The 8,386-nt window shown below is 38.2% G+C and overlaps 1 pseudogene; it reads left to right on the top strand.

The window, feature by feature from the left end:
* Positions 1-7,367: 7,367 nt before the first annotated feature.
* On the top strand, positions 7,368-8,113 carry LOC122468600 (annotated as a pseudogene).
* The last annotated feature ends 273 nt before the right edge of the window (positions 8,114-8,386 follow it).

The following is an 8,386-nucleotide window of genomic DNA, read 5'->3' on the forward strand; positions in this document are numbered from 1 at the left end:
TGAAAACATATGGTATCTGTCTTTCTCTGTAAGACTTATTTCTCTTAGCATCACACTCTCCAGTTTCATCCATGTTGCTACAAAAGGCCATATTTCATTCTTTCTCATTGCCAAGTAGTATTCCATTGTGTATATAAACCACAATTTCTTTATCCATTCATCAGTTGATGGACATTTAGGCTCTTTCCATAATTTGGCTATAGTTGAAAGTGCTGCTATAAACATTGGGTTTCAAGTGCTCCTATGCATCAGCATTCCTGTATCCCTTGGGTAAATTCCTAGCAGTGCTACTGTTGGGTCATAGGGTAGATCTATTTTTAATTTTTTGAGAAACCTCCACACTGTTTTCTAGAGTGGCTGCACCAGTTTGCATTCCCACCAACAGTGCAAGAGGGTTCCTGTTTTTCCACATCCTGTCCAGCATCTATAGTCTCCTGATTTGTTCATTTTAGCCACTCTGACTGGCGTGAGGTTTGCTTTGTATTTCCCTGATGAGGAGCGATGTTGAGCATCTTCTCATGCACCTGTTGGCCATCTAGGTATCTTCTTTAGAGAAGTGTCTATTCATGTTTTCTGCCCATTTCTTCACTGGATTATTTGTTTTTCAGGTGTGGAGTTTGGTGAGCTCTTTATAGATTTTGGATACTAGCCCTTTGTCTGAATGTCATTTGCAAATATCTTTTCCCATTCCATTGGTTGCCTTTTAGTTTTGTTGATTGTTTCCTTTGCAGTGCAGAAGCTTTTTATCTTCATAAGGTCCCAATAGTTCATTTTTGCTTTTAATTCCCTTACATTTGAAGATGTGTCAAGTAAGAAATTTCTGTGGCTGAGGTCAGAGTAGTTTTTTCCTGCTTTCTCCTCTAGAGTTTGGATGGTTTCCTGTCTCACATTCAGGTCCTTTATCCATTTTGAGTTTATTTTTGTGAATGGTGTAAGAAAGTGGTCTAGTTTCATCCTTCTTCATGTTGCTGTCCAGTTCTCCCAGCACCATTCGTTAAAGAGACTCTCTTTTTTCCATTGGATATTCTTTCCTGCTTTGTCAAAGACTAGTTGACCATACTTTTGTGGGTCCAATTCTGGAGTCTCTATTTTATTCCATTGGTCTGTGTGTCTGTTTTTGTGCCAATAGCATGCTGTTTTGATGATTACAGCTTTGTAGTAGAGGCTAAAGTCTGGGATTGTGATGCCTCCCGCTTTGGTCTTCTTCTTCAATATACTTTGACTATTCGGGGTGTTTTGTGGTTCCTACAAATTTTCGGATTGCTTGTTGTGGCTTCAAGAAGAATGCTGGTACAATTTTGATTGGGATTGCATTGAATGTGTAGATTGCTTTGGGTAGTATTGACATTCTAACAATATTTATTCTTCCAATTCATGAGCACAGAATGTTTTTCCATTTCTTTGTATCTTCTTCAATTTCCTTCATAAACTTTCTATAGTTTTCAGCATACAGATATTTTACATCTTTGGTTAGGTTTATTCCTAGGTATTTTATGCTTCTTGGTGCAATTGTGAATGGGATCAGTTTCTTTATTTTTCTTTCTGTTGCTTCATTATTAGTGTATGAGAATGCAACTGATTTCTATACATTAATTTTGTATCCTGCGACTTTGCTGAATTCATGTATCAGTTCTAGCACACTTTTGGTGGAGTCTGTTGGATTTTCCATGTATAATATCATGTCATCTGCAAAAAGTGAAAGCTTGACTTCATCTTTGCCAATTTTGATGCCTTTGATTTCCTTTTGTTGTCTGATTGCTGATGCTAGCACTTCCAACACTACGTTAAACAACAACAGTGAGAGTGGACATCTCTGTCGTGTTCTTGATCAGGGGGAAAGTTCTCACTTTTCCCCCATTGTGGATGATATTAGCTGTGGGCTTTTCATAAATGGCTTTTATGATGTTTAAGTATGTTCCTTCTATCCTGACTTTCTTGAGGGTTTTTGTTAAGGATGCTGAATTTTGTAAAATGCTTTTCCTGCATCAATTGACAGGATCATATGGTTCTTATCTTTTCTTTTATTAATATGATGTATCACATTGATTGATTTGTGAATGTTTAACCAGCCCTGCATCCCAGGAATAAATCCCACTTGATCATGGTGAATAATTCTTTTTATATGCTGTTGAATTTGATTTGCTAGTATCTTATTGAGAATTTTTGCATCCATGTTAATTAGGGATATTGGCCTGTAGTTTTCTTTTTTTGCTGGGTCTGTCTGGTTTGGGAGTCAAAGTAATGCTGGCTTCATAGAGTGAGTCTGGAAGTTTTCTATTTTTTGGAACAGCTTGAGAAAGATAGGTATTATCTCTGCTTTAAATGTCTGGTAGAATTCCCCTGGGAAGCCATCTGGTCCCGGACTCTTATTTGTTGGGAGATTTTTGATAACTGATTGAATTTCTTCACTGGTTATGAGTCTGTTCAAGTTTTCTATTTCTTCCTGTTTCAGTTTTGGAAGTGGGTGGGTGCTTAGGAATTTATCCGTTTCTTCCAGGTTGTCCAGTTTGTTGGAATATAATTTTTCATAGTATTCCCTGATAATTGCTTGTATTTCTGAGGGATTGGTTGTAATAATTCCATTTCCACTCATGATTTTATCTATTTGGGTCATCTCCCTTTTCTTTTTGAGAAGCATAGCTAGAGGTTTATCAAGTTTGTTTATTTTTTCAAAAAACCAACTCGTGGTTTCATTGATCTGCTCTACAGTTTTTTAGATTCTATATTGTTTATTTCTGCTCTGGTCTTCATTATTTCTCTTGTTCTGCTGGGTTTGGGGTTTATTTGCTGTTCTGTGTCTAGTTCTTTTAGGTGTGCTGTTAGATTTTGTATTTGGGATTTTTCTTGTTTCTCGAAATAGGCCTGGATTGCAATGCATTTTCTTCTCAGGACTGCCTTTGCTGCATCCCAAAGTGTTTGGATTGTTGTATTTTCATTTTCATTTGTTTCCATATATTTTTAAATTTCTTCTCTAATTGCCTGGTTGACCCACTCATTCGTTAATAGGGTGTTCTTTAACCTCCATGCTTTTGGAGGTTTTCCAGACTTTTTCCTGTGGTTGATTTCAAGCTTCATAGCATTGTGGACCGAAAGTATGCATGCTATGATCTCAATTCTTGTATACTTATGAAGGCTGTTTTGTGACCCACTATGTGATGTATCTTGTAGAATGTTCCATGTGCACTCGAGAAGAAAGTATATTCTGTTGCTTTGGGATGCAGAGTGCTAAATATATCTGTCAAGTCCATCTGATCCAATGTACCATTCAGGGCCCTATTTTATTTATTCAGTCTGTGTCTAGATGATCTATCCATTGTTGTAAGTGGGGTATTAAAGTCCCCTGCAATTATTACATTCTTATCAATAAGGTTGTTTATGTTTGTGATTAATTGTGTTATATATTTGGGGGCTTCTGTATTCGGTGCATAGACATTTATAATTGTTAGCTCTTTCTGATGGATAGACCCTGTAATTGTTATATAATGCCCTGCTTCATATCTTGTTACAGCCTTTAATTTAAAGTCTAGTTTGTCTGGTATGAGTATGGCTACTCTAGCTTTCTTTTGACTTCCAGTAGTATGATAGATAGTTCTCCATCCCCTCACTTTCAATCTGAAGGTGTCTTCAGGTCTAAAATGAGTCTCTTGTAGTTAAAACTAAGTTTTGGGGCACCTGGGTGGCTCAGTCGGTTGAGTGTCCAACTTCAGCTCAGGTCATGATCTCACACTCCATGAGTTCGAGCCCTGCGTCGGGCTCTGTTCTGACAGCTCAGAGCCTGGAGCCTGCTTCAGATTCTGTGTCTCCCCCTCTCTCTGCCCCTCCCCTGCTCATGCTCTGTCTCTCTCTGTCTCAAAAATCAGTAAAAACATTTGAAAAAATTAAGGAAAATAAAAGCTAAGTTTTAAAAGAAAAAGTTATATAATTTCAAATTACATGTTCAAATATTTAAAGCTAATTAGTGTTTCTGAGAATGTGAAGAAATGGGTGCTCTCATACTCTCCTGGGGAGAGCATGTATTTGCTTAAATATTTTGAAGAATAATTTGGTAATGTATGTATAATATACCTTAGAATATTTGCTTTGATACAAAAATTCTACTTCTAGGAATTTCTCTTAAGGAAAAATTAAAAAGCATGAGAAAGCTACAAATATGTTCATTGCAGCTTTCTTCATACTATTAAATTAGTAACAACATAAATATCCTTCAACATGGGATTTCTTGGGGCACCTAGAGGGCTCAGCTCAGATCATGATCTCACAGCTGTGGGATTCAGCCCCTCGTTGGGCTCTGTGTAGAGTGTGGAGACTACTTGGAATTAAAAAACAAAACTCATGGGATTTCTTAATTAAGTCATGGTACATACATAAACTTTTAAATGGCTATTGACCTCGTAGTTGTTGCCAACCTAATGGTCATCACTTTCCTCTTCTCTCTTGTTAACAGAATTACCATTTTTTTTTAGGTATTGAGGTAATATGCTCAGGGAAGGTGGGTGTAGTCTGAGGAGTGAATTGTGATGACAGTGGTAATCCAATACCTATGTGTTTGGTTTAGAGGTCAACAAATGAGTTATTTTTGGTCATTGAGACACTAAGGTTGTTCTTCTTGGAGCTTTTGGGAAGGTTTTTCATCCTGATAAAAATACATACATGAGGAGGAAACCCTGCCCATTTGTTCCTGTCTTTGGATATTTCATGTGAGGATATAAGAACGCGGTGCTTGCAGCTATGTAGCTATCTTATGACTCTGAGGGAAAGCTATGAGAATCATAGAAGTGCCAACTCAAAGCTTTGCGTTGTTGAGTGGTATACTCGCTTTAAAACTATCTAATTCAAGACTTTTTATCTGTTTAATTTCCCTTTTTGGGAGTTCCATTACTTACAAATGAAATTACTCTGACTAATAAAACACTATAATGAAAAGAGTTCCAACTCTGAAGTTAAACACAGCTTGGTTTCAATTCTTCAGTAACTCTTACTAGGGCTACTCCACTATTAGACCATGGACTGTTTACTGAAATTGTCAAAGCCGTAGTTTTTTCATCTGTAAAATAAGGATAATAATGTAACTTCTATCTTATAAGGTTGTAGTGTGAAGGTTAAATATATATAGAGCTTACCACAGTACCCTCAGTAAAATCTCAATGAATATTGGCTATTGATAATTAAAGTAGCAATATTAATCTATACTGATATGAAAGAATGTACATTATATTAAGTGATAAAAGGACAATTATGTATGGTAGTTAACCATTTTGTGAAAATAAATGTATATTCTGAGAAAAAGTCTAGTAATATATACTAATTAAAATGTTAAAAATAGGGGCGCCTGGGTGGCGCAGTCGGTTAAGCGTCCGACTTCAGCCAGGTCACGATCTCGCGGTCCAGGAGTTCGAGCCCCGCGTCAGGCTCTGGGCTGATGGCTCAGAGCCTGGAGCCTGTTTCCGATTCTGTGTCTCCCTCTCTCTCTGCCCCTCCCCCGTTCATGCTCTGTCTCTCTCTGTCCCAAAAATAAATAAACGTTGAAAAAAAAATTTAAAATGTTAAAAATAATAATAATCTTTGGCTGTTAGGATTACTGACTGTTTTAATTGTCTCCTTTATATTTTCCTAAATGTTCTAGAATTGTTTTAATGATTATATATTCCTTTTTATATATTTTTAAAAGCTAGTTAAATTTGGTAGGAGGTAGGAAGAAGCAAAAAGAGTGGAAGACCTATAGAGGATATTTAGAGGAAGGAGTGAGAAATAAGGATGAGTATTGTTTCAGAAGCAAAGGAAGGAACTGATTTCAAGAAGGGAGTAGCCAACATTATTGAATGCTTCTGAGGAGTGGCCAGTTAGTTGAACTCTGAAAAGCGTTCATGGAATTTCACAATATCAAGTCACCTTAGAGTTGCGTCAACCAAGAAATCAGACTGTACTGGAAATGAAAAGGAAATGCTTAATTAAGAATTGGATTCTGGGGCTCCTGGGTGGCTCAGTTGGTTGGGCTTCCGACTTCTGCTCAGGTCATGATCTCACCGTCCATGAGTTCGAGCCCCGCATTGGGTTCTCTGCTGACAGCTCAGAGCCTAAAGCCTGGAGTTTGCTTTGAATTCTGTGTCTCCCTCTCTCTCTCTGTCCCTCCCCCCATTTGCATCTGTCTCTCTCTCTCTCAAAAATAAAATGAAAACATTAAAATAAATTTTTTTTAAAGAATTGGGTTGAGTGGCGCCTGAGTGGCTGAGTTGGTTAAGCATCCCCAACTTTGGCTCAGGTCATGATCTCGAGGTTTTCAGGTTGGAGCCCCATGGTGGACTCTGTGCTGACAGCTCAGAGCCTGAAGCATGCTTCAGATTCTCTTTCTCCCTCTCTCTGCCCCTGCCCGCACTTGTGTTTTTTTTCTCTCTCTCTCTCTCAAAAATAAACATTTAAAAAAAAGAGTTGAGAAGTGGACAAGGTAAATGTGTATTAATCTTTCAAAAAAATTGGTCTTGAAGAGGAGAGATAGGGCAGTGTTTTGGAAAAAAGCCAGTAGAGAAAGAGAGAGAGAGAGTAAGTTACAAAACATAAGAAGAGTTGCTAGGGCAAGGACCCTTGGGAAGCGGAAGACAATGGTATCCATTTGTACTTATATGAGGGAAATCATCTTCTCCAAATGAGAACTTTCACAGTTCACTCAGTAGTGAGTTTTTCTACTCTCTTGCTTGTATATTTTGATGAACAGAATTTCATAATTTAAATAATAAAACATAAATCCCATTATTGTCAGTGATTTTATGTCTTATAGAAATAATTTCTGACTCCAAGTTCAGAAAGATACTCTCCTATATTCTAAAAATGTTAAAGTTTGCATTTCATATTTAAGTCCATAATCCATCTGGAATTGATTTTTGTTTGTGGTACGAGGTAGGGATTCAATGTCATTTAAAAATTTTGGATAGCAAATTATTCCAGCCTGATTATTTTTATCCATTGGTGTTCAATGTCTTGGTATGTGAGTCATGTAAATGGTATACAGGAGCCAGCTCATAGCAATTTGTGAAAATTGCTAACATCTCCCCCCAGTTTTGAATTTAGTGACGTCTTTCTGGCAGCTTGAAATTAGCCAAGATTGTAGTATTTACACCATGGAAATCAGCAAACAACTACAAATCAAGGCTTTTTGACTGGAGACCTGACTTATTTGTGATGATTTGCTCTTAAAAAAAGAGAGAGATTCTGGGGCGCCTGGGTGGCTCAGTCGGTTGGACATCGGACTTCAGCTCAGGTCATGATCTCACGGTTTGTGGGTTTGAACCCCGCATCGGGCTCTGTGCTGATGGCTGAGAGCTTGGAGCCTGCTTCAGATTCTGTGTCTCCTTCTCTCTTTGCCCCTCTCCCACTTGTGCTCTGTCTCTCTCTGTCTCTTAAAAGTAAATAAATGTAAAAAAAAAATTCTGTCTTTCCGCGGGAACCACCAACTTCCAGTAATTTGCCAAAATGACCAACACAAAGGGAAAGAGGAGAGGTATTCGCTATATGTTCTCCAGGCCTTTTAGAAAACATGGAGTTGTTCCTTTGGCCACATCCACGCGAATCTATAAGAAAGGTGATATCGTGGACATCAAAGAATTGGGCACTGTTCAAAAAGGAATGCTCCACAAATGTTACCATGGCAAAACTGGAAGAGTCTACAGTGTTACCCAGCATGCTGTCGGCATCATTGTAAACAAGTTAACGGCCAGATTCTTGCTAAGAAAATTAACGTATGTATTGAGCATATTAAGCACTCAAAGAGTCACGATAGCTTCCTGAAGGGTGTGAAGGAAAATGATAAAAAAAAAGAAGGACGCCAAGGAGAAAGGTACTGAGGTTCCACTGAAGTGCTAGGCTGCCCCCCCCCCCCCCCCAGAAGCACACTTTGTGAGAACCAATGGAAAGGAGCTTGAGCTGCAGGAACCCATATGAATTCACAGCATGATAAATGTAAAAAAATAAAAGACCTCAAGACTGTAAAAATGTTTCTCTTAATTGAGTAGCCGTGTGGTGTCCTCTCTCTCAAAGAAATATTTAAAGCAAACTTTAATTGTGTCCTAATTCATTGGGTGATGTCTTTTTTTTTTTTAATTTTTGTTAAGTTTATTTTTGAGAGAGAGAGAGAGAGAGAGCGAGCATGAATGGGAGAGGGGCAGAGAGAGAGGGAGACAGAATACGAAGCAGGCTTCAGACTCTGAGCTGTCAGCACAGGGCCGGATGTGGGGCGCTAACTCATATACTATGAGATCATGACCTGAGCCGAAGTCGGATGCTTAACGGACTGAGCCACCCAAGTGCCCCTCGGGTGATGTCTTTATTCAAATTTGGTGTTTTTTTTTCTTGCTGAAAGATGTGAGGTAGTTTATTGTATACAACAGAATATACT

This window comes from Prionailurus bengalensis, chromosome B3, assembly GCF_016509475.1.
Source record: "Prionailurus bengalensis isolate Pbe53 chromosome B3, Fcat_Pben_1.1_paternal_pri, whole genome shotgun sequence".
NCBI lineage: Eukaryota > Metazoa > Chordata > Mammalia > Carnivora > Felidae > Prionailurus > Prionailurus bengalensis.